The 12,057-nt window shown below is 46.2% G+C and overlaps 2 non-coding genes across 2 annotated transcripts; both read right to left on the bottom strand.

The window, feature by feature from the left end:
- Positions 1-6,910: 6,910 nt before the first annotated feature.
- On the bottom strand, positions 6,911-6,996 carry LOC120963713 (small nucleolar RNA snoR118). Its single transcript, XR_005755461.1, has one exon. It is a non-coding gene; the product is annotated as a small nucleolar RNA snoR118 (small nucleolar RNA).
- A 48-nt stretch (positions 6,997-7,044) lies between these two features.
- LOC120963645 (small nucleolar RNA R66) lies at positions 7,045-7,118 on the bottom strand. Its single transcript, XR_005755396.1, has one exon. It is a non-coding gene; the product is annotated as a small nucleolar RNA R66 (small nucleolar RNA).
- Positions 7,119-12,057: the final 4,939 nt, after the last annotated feature.

Raw genomic sequence — 12,057 nt, 5'->3', positions numbered from 1 at the left:
GGTCATGTGTACATAGTTCTCGAACCCGTAGGGTCCGCACGCTTAACGTTCGATGACAATTTGTATTGTGAGTTATGTGTTTTGGTGACCGAAGATTGTTCGGAGTCCTGGATGAGAGCACGGACATGACGAGGAGTCTCGAAATGGTCGAGAGGTAAAGATTGATATATTGGAAGATCGTATTCGGACATCGGAGTGGTTTCGGAGTGGTTCGGGTATTTTTCGGAGTACCGAGGGGTTACCGGAACCCCCCGGGGAAGTATTGGGCCTACATGGGCCATAGGGGAGAGAGAGAGAGAGAGGAGCCCGCATGGGGTGGCGTCCCCCCAAGGGAGTCCAAATTGGACAAGGAGGAGGGGGCGCGACCCCCTTTCCCTCTCCTTCCCTTTTCCCCCTCCGAAAGAAAGGAAAGGGCGGCCGACTAGGATTGGGAGTCCTAGTCGGTTTCCCCCCACTTGGGTGCGCCCTAGGGCCGGCCTCCTCCCCTCCTCCATATATGGGAGCAGGGGGCACCCCAAAGAACAACCGTTGTTTCTTAGCCGTGTGCGGTGCCCCCCTCCACAGTTTACTCCTCCCGTCATATCGTCCGTAGTGCTTAGGCGAAGCCCTGCGCGGAACACATCACCATCACCGTCGCCACGCTATCGTGCTGACGAAACTCTCCCTCGACACTTTGCTGGATCAAGAGTTTGAGGGACGTCATCGATATGAACGTGTGCAGAACTCGGAGGTGTCGTACGTTCGGTGCTTGCTCGGTTGGATCGTGAAGACGTTCGACTACATCAACCGCGTTAAACTAACGCTTCCGCTTTCGGTCTACGAGGGTATGTGGACACACTCTCCTCCTCTAGTTGCTATGCATCTCCTAGATAGATCTTGCGTGAGCGTAGGATTTTTTTTTGAAATTGCATGCTACATTCCCCAACAGGTTGCCCCCGGGTGTAGGATTCCTTATGGTGATCTTAATTATGTCCTTGTCAAGCACATCTTGTCTCCCCAAGACCTTGTCGCCATCCTTGCTTTTCCTGGGCTCACCAATGACAACATTATTTTTATTAGTTGATTCAGCTATGTTGGGCTGAATTAACATCTTCTCCCCCTCTAAATCCGTGGTGTTCATTGGGAAGGGCTGCTTATCAACTTGCATCTTAGAAAAATTCAATCGTCCGTCATTAATGGTCGATTGTATCTGTCGTCGGAAAACATTACAATCGTTAGTAGCATGAGAAAAAGAATTATGATACTTGCAATAAGCGCACCGTTTCAGCTCCTCTAACGGCGGTAAAGTATGAGATATTCTAATAATCTTAGTTTGAAACAAAGCATCAAATATTTTATCACACTTAGCAATGTTAAAAGTGAAATCATTTCCTCGTCATGATCTTATGAATCGGCTTTAGATCATTGCAAGTAATGGTTTGGCCTTAGATGGCCAAACAAATTCAGTAGCATAAATATCATCATCATCGTTCGAATGATCACTATCATACTCAACCATATTCATCTTAGGACGATCGGTTTTATACCTATGCACCTCTTAAGATCGGCTTTCTTGAGCCAAAGCCCTTTGTAGGACTTGGTTGATACTTAAAAACTCGTAGCCTTCTAGCCTCTCTCTAACGTGAGTTCTCAAACCACTAAGCACAAGATCAGCCAAATCTCTCTTGGTTATCAGAAACTATAGCACCAGTTTTTTGTATCTTTAAATCTCTTGGCGTAATCGGAAACCGATTCATCATGCTTTTGTCTAACCAATGTTAGATGTGACAACTTAAGCTCATTGTCGCCACTATAAAAATGATCATGAAATTTTTGTTCTAGTTGCGACAATATACTAATTGAACCATGTGGTAAAGCGGCAAACCATGAAAATGCGGTACCAGTTAAAGATAAAGGAAATAAACGCCTTTCAATTAATTTAGTGAGCTTGCTTCACCCAATTGTGCCAAGTATTGACTAACATGCTTCCATGTGGTTTTTGTACCCTCTCCATTAAACTTAACAAAATCTAGAATTTTATATCCCGGAGGGCATTGAATTACATCAGAGTATGCTGGGTATGGCTTTTGGTAAATCTGGTTCTTTGGTAATTCAACTCCAAAATTCTCTCGGAGCATCTTAGCCATCTCCTCTCTAAGATTAGCTAGACCATCATCGCATCTTAGCCATCTCCTCTCTAAGATTAGCTAGACCATCATCGCATCTTAGCCATCTCCTCTCTAAGATTAGCTAGACCATCATCGCATCTTAGCCATCTCCTCTCTAAGATTAGCTAGACCATCATCTGTAGTGGACGATGAAGTTTGTGGCAGTGGCAAACAAGGAGTAGGGTTGGTAGTTGCAGGTGTGAATTGCGACATGTATGCCGAATTGTAATTCAACAGTGATCTAACAGCGTTTGCACCTATAGGTAGGGCTTGGTTCAACGTCACCACCGAACTTGGCATACTCATGATAGGATTAATGGGTGCAACAATAATTTGATTTGTTGGGCTAGGATAATAGTTCATCAGCACAGGAGGCGCCGATGAAATAGGTAAAGTTGGATTAGGGATTTCTGTGGTAGTAGACACACTAATATTACCACAAAGTGATTGAGGTATATTTTTTTGGCATTACTATTTTCCAAGAAAGCTTGGTATAAAAGATTATTGCTATCAGTAATGCGACTATCAATTTTAGTCCATACCTCAGGGGAGAAGGCATTACTCACAGAGGGTTTAACCTGCTCATCGTGAAGAGGAGGAAACTTGATTTCTCCAACCAGAGTGATGTTGCCTTGGCGATCCTTCTTAAAATTTGCAAGGAACTCCTGTAACTCCTTCTCTTCACGTGCCTTCTTGTACTCCTCATATATTTGGCGATGTTCCTCCTATAATTCCTCAAGATTGGGCTTGATGATGCTATCGGCATCAATTTGTGAGGGCTTAGTAATCTTGTCGCTGCTAGATATGATGGATGATGATGATTGCTCTTTAGTCCCCAGCGGAGTCGCCAAAAGTGTGTTCACGCATGAACACGTCACGTGTACCCTCGACGCCGGGGGTGATGCCCCACAACTCACGTCGAAGGAGACTCACCGGAAGCGCGATTCGCACGATGATCGGCGAGAACTTTTGAAGACCAGAAATCCCACATGCCTGGGAGGGACCCCGTCGGGAAATGCAGCGGTTATGGGCTGCCCTAGGCCGGCCGAACCGCCCCTAGAGCCTCGGGATAAGCAGCTCTCCAACACGAAGAACAAGGAAGCAAGAACGAAGGAGACAAAACGTAGATGAAAAAGTAGTAGATGTGTTTTTGTGATTGTGTATTATTCAATCGGCCGTCACGTCTCATCTATTTATGAGGCGGTTGGACTTCCCGTAAGGACTAAAAATTCCGCTCAAAACATCAAAAACCCTAACCTAGCTTGGATAGGAATCTTTGACAATTTTCCAGATCAACTCGGAGCCACCGAGTGGTTTGCTTCGGTCCCACCGAGTGAACGTGGCCAACCTTTTGTAATCTTCTGTATCTCACTCGGAATTTCCAAGTGGTTTCACTCGTAATTACCGAGTCAACTCGGTCTCACCGAGTCAAATAAACTCGGTCGGTCCGAAATGACTCTGCGGCTTCTGTTTCTAACCTTGTTTTAGCTCCACTGGTTGCATACAACCTTGGGTTAAGACGATTTTTATATCAAATCGACCGTTTCAACGAGACACAACTTTCATGTTGAAACTTTTTCCATCAGAGGCCACCTTAATTGAGTTTTTGACCATTTTATAATCTGATGTCAACACAAGCATTTCTGAAATTGTCACAACATTTGCATCTGAGCTCCGTTTTAGATCTTCTTCGTATCCATCATGATCTTCTTGAAGAGAGCCATCCGAAGGTGACTTCCAATCATAAGTTTGAATTAGTCTTGATATAGCCTAAGCTACTTTTATGACTGTATCACTTTTAAGCGTCAACACGCTCTGTTCAATTGCACCTAGGCGCGACTGTTCTAGGATGAGATGAAGTGGGTGCATATGAAGGTATCAACTTTGCACCCTGTGACTTGGGCTATTTCGAGGGAACACCATCATGGCTTACTTTATTAATTAACACAAAATGCTTAAATCGTTTATGAGCGATTCAAGAGTAAACAAAGGATGATCCTCTATCTAGTTCATGAGTGTGCAATTGGCTTCCCCTATACAATGCTCATACTGAACATTACCAATCTTCGTCACGGGATCAATGTAATTTGCATATATAGCGTCTTAGTGACAATGCCAGTCTAGCAATGTAATACACATACATAGGGAATCGGATTAGGAGCACTCGGGTGGCTCCACCCGCCATATTCAAAAATAAGTTAGTAATTAAAATAGGTCAAAAAATCCCTAAACTTTTTTGAAAACCAAATATAGGGGGGAGGGGGTAAACACCGAGTGCTCCTGTGCAATACTTGGATGGTGGGATATGTCATATCCTGTGCATTTCGTCTGGTCAATGTCGTGCATGCAGCAACGCTCTCTCCATACACTTCAATTATCAGATTCAGCTATAATTTTATGGCAATCCAGAAAAGTTAGGAGTCCTCTCATTGCGATTGCTTCCATCATTAAGGCTTCAGCTGCATAGGGAGCAAATGAAAAAGCAGAAATTGCCTTTGGTGCTCAAGCTCACTAGAGGCCTCTAGATTCAAAATTCCAAATTCATCAAAATTCATATTTTCACATTTCAAAAAATTCTGAAAAAAATACAGATATAGGCATAACACACATGTGTCAATTTTCATGGCAAAACAGGTTGAAATGAGAGCTGTGTAAAAAAACAAATCTAGGGTTTACTATTCACCCTCCTAGGCCATGAATTTGTCTTTTTTTTAGAGGTCGCATTTCAAAGTATTTCATCATGAAATTTTAGTTATATATAAGTGCCACACGTGTGGGCGTTAGGGGGGTCTGCCCACACATTTTGTGTGGAGTATAAGAGGAACAGCCCACACATCTACGTGTGGGCAAAACAAGTAATGCCCACACACCTCTTTTTTCCCTCCCGATCCCTCTCACACGCGTGCGTGTGGGCGAAATAGATAACGCCCACACGCTCCGTACGTCAGACCTCGTACCTCGTGGTCCCGCACGCCCCGCGTGACAGTCATCGCACGCCCGCAGTTGCATGGTCCAGACCTTCGTCCATGTTCGTTTAACTGCAGTTGCCATGTCGTTAAACTACGGTTGCCATGTCGGACAACTACAGTTGCCATGGTGGCTCAACTGCAATTGCCATCTCATGTCAAGTTCCAGATGCCATTTTTGGGCAACTACGGCTGTTGCCATATATGGCCTGGTTTACTATAGTTGCTATGATTTGAAAACTTTAGGAGTTTACCACCTACTAACACTAGGCAGTTGCCGTATAGCGCTACAAAAAGACATGGCAAAACAACATGTTCAGGTAAAACAAAAGAGTTGCCATCTGTTTACATGCACGCTAGGGCAGTTGTCGTGTACCCTTCAAAATACATGGCAACTAACATGTTCGGGTAAAAAAAAGAGTTGCCACCTGCTTATAAAGCACACTACGTCAGTTGCCATGTACACTGCAAAACATATGGCAAGTGGGGCGAGATGGCAAATGCGCACACACCAGCCCTTGTGCGTGAGTGGAAAGTGGCGTGTGGGCAAACCGTTGAACGCCCACACACTAGCCCCTCCCATGTGGTGAAACGGCTGTGTGGGCGACCGAATGAATGCCCACACACCAACCCAGTCCTACGTGGCACTAGAAACACGTCAAGATTCATGCGCTCGCACACAGACGATCTTGCAAACGCCCACACGTGTGGGCGTTGACTTTTCGTAAAAGTTTGAATTTGTTTTTTTTAAATAAAGGCCTCCATTGAGCTCAGCCTCCAAAAACTCAGCCTCCAAAACGCCATTCTCATGAAAAAGTTGCTGTAAAATTACAACTGCTCCTAGTGATCCAACATAATGCTTGATGGTCAAACTGTTTTATTTGTGAGTTTGCAATTTTTTTCACTAATTTTATTTTGTGTAAAACAAGAGGCCAATAAAGTGGCTCATAGTTGTTCCCGTCAGGCTAACGAAATTAGGAGGTGCTTGTGTATTAACTATGTCCCAATCTTCCTCCAAAACTGCATCGCTTGCGATCGTAATCATATTTGTTAAGAATACTGCCCTGACACTTTTGTCGCGGGCAAATGAAAAGCCAAAAGACGTGTTGACAACACCACCAAAGTTTACCACGTAGACCAACATCTGTCCAATTAACTGGACGAAAAGGCCCATTTATCTCTGCACCACATTGCTCTTTCTTAGCTTCGTCCCAGTTCTTACAAGCTTTTTGCCCACCATGATTTATGTCGTATAAATTTCAGTCAATAATTCTTCAATTGGCATTATTTTATATAAGTTTACAACAGATAAGTTTGTATCCGGTTTCTCATTGAACGATTTGATGCAAAAGAAAGAGAAATGTATACATCAGTGACGCAGACTGAGACTTTCGCAACAGGCTGCCTGTATGATGAACCACCGGACGATCTTCCTCGCAGGATTTGAAACAACCAAAAGGAGACGCAGGTTCATTACAAATCACAAACGGAGGAAGACAGTCGGGTCTTGTTTTCCGAGAGAGCCTGCTTAGGAATGGATTGCACCACTCCCCTCCACTGCCCACTCGCATAATATTCTTAAAAAGATGGAAAGAACAGATTTAGTACTGTGAAGAGATATATGAAGGTTGGTAAGCGGGTTGCCCATTGAGATGGGCAGGCCGACCAGATTTCCTTCCATGTTGGTTTGACTACAGCCGAATCTGGCGAGCAAGACGAGAGTACAAAGAACCCAAGCCTTGGTACAATGCAGCCCTAGATAGTAGCGAGAACAGAAAAGAGAAAGCGTTCAAAGAGATGTCGGACAATGCTTTCTAGGCAAACGCATCTCCATCAGAACGCAGACGTTCGCTGCTCGGAGCCCAGTGCATATCCTCATCCATGCCAAGACTAGCAGTAAAAAGGTAGGAAACAAAGCGGTTGAGTCTGTAGCCCTCAGCGATTATGCTTATGATTTTCATCAAGGAAGAAAATTCTCAGGTCTCAAAGATGTGCCATCACTGGGCTAACAGAACTGGTCCGCCAAAATAAGAAACAAGCAAACTAAAAGATCAAAAACCATAAGTATGGGATGGGATGATCGGTGGGGCAATTTTGGAGAATGTTATTCGCTGCGCCTCACGATAATAAGTAGGCGAAGCGACTCAAGATCCCCATACAGTCTGGCCCCCTTGGAAAATTCGAGCCCCGGAGAAATTATACTGAGGGATCGACTCATCAAGGGGCTCGAGTGAGATACGAATTGAACCACACAACCATAAACAAGAGAAGAGAAGAGGGGAAGTATTGCCATGAACAACTCAGATATTACCTGTGGCGGCGCTGCTGTGAGGAATTCGGCTGTGCGTGCCTCTGTATTTATGCTGGCCGGATTGGCTAGGGTTTTGTTTGGGTTCATGGGCCATGTGATCACCTTGGGCTGTTCAGGCCGAAACTTTTGCAACATCCAGCAAGAAATTGAGCCGAGCCCAACTTCTTCTTTTTTTAACTGAGCCGAGCCCAACTTCTTTTTTTTTTAACTGAGCCGAGCCCAACTTGCCAAGGAAGCAAACGGCACGGCTGGCGGCCGGCGAACCCTGTTTGATGCGCGCGAGCGAGCACCAGGAAACGGGCCGGCCCAGTTCTAGCGCGAAAGCGGTGCGAGGCCGGCCCAGTTCTAGCGTGAAAGCGGTCGACCGTTTTTTTATCCTTTATCCTTTTGCCGGTTTTCTGGGATTTCTTTTTTCCTTTTTTGTTTGTGTTTCTGATTCTATGTCTTTTCTTTTTTTAGTTTCTTTATTCTACCATTTTTTAATATAATTTTTATCTTTTGTTTTAAAAATGTTAGAATTTCTAAATTTTGTTTATGATTTCAAAATTGTTCATGGTTTTCAAATTCTGTTCACTTTTTAAAGAAAAATCACAATGCAAAATTTGTTCGGCGTATATCACAAAAATGTTCAATGTGTATTTAAATATTGTTCAGTGTATATCACAAAAATTTCCATTGTCTGCTTAAAAAAAGTTCAGTGCATATCAAAAAACTGTTCAACGTATACTTAAATATTTGTTCAGCGTATATAAAACAGTGTTCAATGTGTATTTAAATATTGTTCATCTTATATCACCTAGTTTGATTCTATTACTAGCGACTCTATGTTCGATTCTGATAGCGTGCCTAGTTTTTTTGGATTTTAGTAGCGACTCTATGTGAACGCCACCGAATGGGCTGGCCCAATAAGATCTCACCCTGGGCGAAAAGCACATATGATTGACGCTCACGAGTGTCAGCTCCGGCTAGCCATGACTCAGTCATGCGTACCGAATAAGCTATAAGGAATCAAACCCTATTCAGCACCTTATGTGTCCGTTATAGGTGTTTGGGCAAACCGACACACACCCCTCCCCCTCCCCCTCCCTCCTGGGCTTGACCCATTAAATACCTTTTTTCTTTCTCGTTCAATCGTTCATTGTGGGCACCACGTTCTTCGTCCGGTCCAGTTTTCCATTTTGATGTCTCAAACGATTGTAGTACCCAGACATTCTGAGCACATGCTCACAAGCTTAGTTGTTCTCCTCCATCTTGTAGGCAAAGTACTTGTTAGAGGTCGCATACCTCTCAACACGGGCATGAGCCTGAAATACCAATTTCAGCTCTTGGAACATCTCATATGTTCCTTGGCATTCAAAATGTCTTTGGAGCCCCGATTCTAAGCTGTAAAGCATGGCGCACTAAACTATCAAGTAATCATCAGATCGAGCATGTCAAACGTTCATAACGTCTGCATCAGCTCCTGCTGCAGGTTTGTCATCTAGCGGTGCATCAAGTACATAATTCTTCTATGCAGTAATAAGGATAATCCTCAGATCACGGACTCAGTCCGCATTATTGCTACCACCATCTTTCAACTTAGTTTTCTTTAGGAACATATATAAAAAAATGGGGAAGCTACATCACGAGCTATTGATCTATGCCATAATTTGCAAAGACATTTTGACTATGTCTATGATAAATTAAGTTCAGTTAATCAAATAACTAATGAACTCCCACTTAAATTAGCATCCCTCAAGTTATCTAAGTGATACATGATCCAAATCAACTAACCCATGTCCGATCATCACGTGAGATGGGTGTCGGTGTCAAAACCGGCAGATCTCATGTAGGGGGTCTCGAACTGTGCGTCTAAGGATCGAAGGTAACAGGAGGCAGGGGACACGATGTTTACCCAGGTTCGGGCCCTCTTGATGGAGGTAATACCCTACTTCCTGCTTGATTGACTTTGATGAGTACAGGGGTTACAAGAGTTGATCTACCACGAGATCGTAATGACTAAACTCTAGATGTCTAGCTTGTATGATTATGATTCCCTTTACGGACTAAATCGTCCGGTTTATATAGACATCGGAGGGGGCTAGGGTTGTACAGGGTCGGTTTACAGAGAAAGGAATCTTCATATCCGCACGCCAAGCTTGCCTTCCACACCAAGGAGAGTCCCATCCGGACATGGGGGAAGGCCTCCGGTCTTGTATCTTCATGGCCCATCTGTCCGACCCACGTCAAATAGCCCGGACATCCAAGGACCCCATAATCCAGGACTCCCTCGGTAGCCCCTGAACCAGGCTTCAATGACGATGGGTCCAGCGCGTAGATTGTCTTCGGCATTGCAAGGCGGGTTCCTCCTCCGAACACTTCAAAGTAGTTGATCACCAGCATTATATTCAGCTCTGTACAATAGTCACAACTTCAAATCACAAGGGCAAAATACAAATAAGTTCCGTCCTCTGACGATTTTACCGGCGAGACATTACGTCCGGCCACTTTATTATTACAGACCGTTTTCTGGCCTCCCGTTTCGCGTTTCGAGACGCAACCACCGACGACACGTCTTGTCAAAGCAGAGATCGTGCCCCCTTATTACGGGATTCTCATCAATACGGGTTTGGAAACCCAACCGTGCCATTTCGCATGACCCCTTGGGGGGACGCATGATATTCACTGCCCTTATAAGGAGATAAGATTCCCCCTTTTTACCCCACGCATTCGTCTTCCTCAGCCCATCCGCCCTCAAGCTCCAGCGCTCAAGCTTCAATCCTCTCCATCCCCAGAAAGTACTCCAGCCATGTCCGGCTCCGGAGCACAGGGCAAGTGGATGGCTTCCTCCGTTACGGAGAGAAACATCAAAGAACTCCGGGAAGCGGGGTACCTGGCCAAGGAGATCGCCCACCGGCTCCCGGCCAAAAAGGAGATCATCCCCACACCAAAGCTCGGTGAGAGGGCAGTGTTTATCCCTCACCTCCTTCGCGGACTGGGGTTTCCCCTTCATCCTTTCGTCCGCGGCCTCATGTTTTACTACGGGCTAGATTTCCATGATCTAGCCCCAAATTCCTTCCTCAACATTTCAGTGTTTATCGTCGTATGCGAGACATTCCTCCGTATATCCCCCCACTTCGGCCTATGGCTCAAGGTCTTCAACGTGAAGCCTAAAGTAGTGGAGGGTCAGCACGTGGACTGCGGGGGCGCAATGGTAAGCAAGCTCCCCAACGTCATCTGGCCCAAGGGCACCTTCGTGGAGACCGTGAAGGGATGGCAGCAGGAGTGGTTCTACGTCATAGAACCTCATGATTCTTCCTGCCCCCCCCCCCAAATTCAAGTCTGGGCCCCCAATGCGGCTGACATCTTGGCTCAACAAGGGCCTGGACCGGGCGTCGTCAGACGAGGTGATGACGCTGCAGAATCATATCAAGAGCATGGTAGACAAGAATACCAGCCTCGCCAGCGTGATCCAGGTGATGCTCTTCCGCCGAATTCTTCCCTGCCAGGCGCGTCAAGAGTTCATGTGGGAGTTTGGCCCGGCCGGTCCCCGGACATTGCAGTGGTTCTTCGGCACGAAGCACAAAGACATGTGGAAGCTGTTGTTCAAGACCTAGAAATCGCGCCGGAGACAACAGAAGACCTCGGCTACGACAGCACCCACGCTGCGACCCCCGTAAGTTCTTTGATAACCTTACTTTGCGAGTCCAAGGAGCACACTAAATTCTCCATTTTCTTTTGCAGGGCTGGACGAAGAAAGCGAAACGGATTCACTGTCTGGCTCCGCTGCCCGAAGACTCATCTATTCCTCTATTGACAAGGATGCTGGTCCCAGCGCCATACCAGGCGCCGGAAAAGAAGGCCAAGAAGAAGGGCTAGGAGGCCAAGAGCGGCCTCCACCGTAAGGGTGCCTCGACGTGGTGTCCGAGGACACCGGAACCCTCTCCTCCCCTGACGAAGAGGAAGAGGAGGAGGAAGAGAGCAATTCCCCCCCCCTAAAGGGGATAAAAAGAAAAGGGTCGCCTCCGCTGATCTAGAGGCGGAGGTGTCCAAGAAAGGGAAAACCTCCCTTATGGATGCTGAGTCGGGCGCCGACGAGTGGCGCCCCACGCCGAAGCCCCTGGCTGGATCGTAAGTACTCAAAGGTATATATATGTCCGACTTTTCTAGCTTATAGTTGTAATGCATTAAAATTGTATGTTGCAGTCCGGTTAAGGTCCTCCCCCAGCGATCCTCCTCTTTGGGGAATTCACTGGGTCCGAACATGATGGAGAGCGAGTCGCCTCCACCAGCTTCCTCCCCCACTGCCGTGGATAACACCGAGGTGTCGTCCCAAAGGACCCTTCCGGAACAGGGAGAGGTGCCGGAGACTGCCAAGACGGTGCCGAAGGCTGACACCTCGGCTTCCAAGAGCATGGGGGAACCGACCCCCATGGAGACTGGAGACGGGGGCCAGGTTCAGTTTGGCCCCCAACCAAATGTCATTCCGGAAACCTACACGGTTCCGGAGATAGAGGAGCAACCCTCTTTACCAGAAGGGGGCGCGCCCACAACACCGGCGTCCTCTATCAATGCGGAGGCGCCGGACACTCTGGTGAGAGCACTTCAAAGCACCATCATTGTGGAAGAACATCTTACCCTTATGGGTACGGTG

The sequence above is a fragment of the Aegilops tauschii genome, chromosome 4 (genome assembly GCF_002575655.3).
Source record: "Aegilops tauschii subsp. strangulata cultivar AL8/78 chromosome 4, Aet v6.0, whole genome shotgun sequence".
Lineage (NCBI taxonomy): Eukaryota > Viridiplantae > Streptophyta > Magnoliopsida > Poales > Poaceae > Aegilops > Aegilops tauschii.
Note: the sequence above shows the minus strand (reverse complement) of the source record. Positions and strands in the feature narration are given on the sequence as shown.